This window comes from Euprymna scolopes, chromosome 28 (genome assembly GCF_053919585.1).
Source record: "Euprymna scolopes isolate OS-2025 chromosome 28, ASM5391958v1, whole genome shotgun sequence".
Classification (NCBI taxonomy): Eukaryota; Metazoa; Mollusca; class Cephalopoda; order Sepiida; family Sepiolidae; genus Euprymna; species Euprymna scolopes.
The window spans coordinates 18,033,828-18,035,980 of NC_136509.1; positions in this window are offsets into that span (position 1 = coordinate 18,033,828).

The window sequence follows — 2,153 nt, forward strand, 5'->3', positions numbered from 1 at the left end:
TATTTCTTTTTTCTTGTCAAATTATTATGGTGAAAACCATAGTCAAATATTGCAAAAAAAAAAAATCCTCATCTCAAAAATATGCAAGAATAATTCGAACTTTAAACGATTTATTTATGTTCTTATTTTTAGTTTTGTTAGAAGGAGAATGTTTTTACAAATATGTCACAGTTTGGACATTTTTAATTTTATTTTGCTCATAAACCATCACTTATCAAGGCCTAAAGGCCACTTGAGGATAAAGGATAAATGATTGTCAGGAAGACGGTTAGACATCACCGAGATGATTGGTCGTTAAGATGGTGATTAGACAGAATTTGATCATTTAAGAGGGCAGCTAAATAGGAATTTGTTTACATTCGACTTGAAATCGACCATGTTGTAGTCAGCAGCTCCGAAGTATTGTGTCTCATAGTCGGCAGTTCTAAGAAAAAAAAATCTGTGCTCATGGAAGCTTCGTTTGGTGTTAGGTGGAGAGAGAGAGAAACCATAGATAGTGGTTGTAGGTAGACAAGTTTTTTGTTACGTATATTTTACAGGAACGGCCATAGTTTAATCTCATGTGAGAAAAAGGTAATAGAGAACAGAAAAGGATATTGCCCACTAGATTTCAAAGAAAAAAGGTAAATTAAATAGTGCAAGTTGGTACGAGGTGCCGTCAATAAGTTTTCAGACTCCCTTCGTATGGAAACTTTTATTAGTAGACCAAAATGTAATTCCAGTCTACTTCGAAGTAATCTCCTCCGGCTGCAATGCACTTGTTGTACCGTTGCAACAAATTTGGAAAGCTTCATGGAGGTCTTCTTGGGTAAGTGTGTTAATGACCCTCGGCAGAACATCTTTCATCTTCCCAATTGTCCCATACCGACTCTAAGGTTTTTCTCGTGCTTAGGGAATAACCAAAAGTCAAAGGGAGCAAGGTATGGACTATAGGCAGGGTGAGACATTTATACCCATCTTGATCAAATAGTCTTCTAGACTGGTGCATTCGTGTAAATCTTCTGCGACTTCAGTTCCTCGCGAATAATTGTGTGTACAGTTCCCACACTGACATCAAACTGTGCACTTTTTGTCTCTATAGAGACACGACGGTCATTATGCATGAAATTCTTTATTTGGCCAATCAACTCTACTGTTCTGAATTCCTTATTCCTCCCAAACCTCTCATCATCCCTCACAGACGCGCTGCCTTCCTTAAATCTATGTTGCCACTTAAAATCTGATGCTCAATTCATGCAAGATGTCCCCAAAGCAGTCCGAAATATTTTATACATTTCTGTGGCATTTGTTCCAAGTTTAAAATATAATTCCATTGCATATCGTTCTTCTAACGTGCACTCATGTCCAGATTGCATTTATAAAATTCACCCGCTGCGCAACCGTGCTTTATTAGGATGTATTCCAATTCCTGCTGTAATAGTTCATTTTAATCTGAAATCATAAAAACCCTTTAGTCATCTCATATAATGCATAGCGATAACATATTGACTTTTCAAGAGTCTACGGCAATTTTAAATGCCTGTACGAAAAAGTCTGAAAATTTATTGAAGGCACCTTTTATAATTCAAGGAACTGCGGGTGAATTTAGTATTTTTTATTACATTTTCACCCCAAACAAGGCACATTGCCATTTTGATGTAGGAGGCTACTAACAATGACATAATCTACAGGGGTACTATATGGGGAGTTGGGCAGCAAGATGTCGGTTTACATTATACTTGAACTTCTGCATGTCAGTACAGTTAGGGAAGTAGGAACCCTGAAGGTAATTCCAAAGTCTAGCGGTTCTGGGGAAGAAACTACTTGAGTAGAAGGCATTTTTACATCTGGGGATCTCTTCTGTGAAGAGGTGGGATTTAGCTGCTTGTCGGGTTTGCCGGGGGTATTTACGTCGAAGGGGTACAAGTGCTTGCAGTTCGTCAGAGCATTCACCGTTAAAGTACTTGTAGAACAGGCAGAGGGATTGGAATCGGAAATCGAAAAAGTTTAGAACTTTTGGAGGAATCGGAATCGGAAATCTGTGTGCCTATTTTCACCCCCCCTCACCTAAAAAACGATTCTTTTAATTGTGTTTATTTAGTTTCAAACTTAATTTTTTAACACTTTTATTAATAATTAAATGACAAATAGTTATTGATTTTAAACTATGAGTA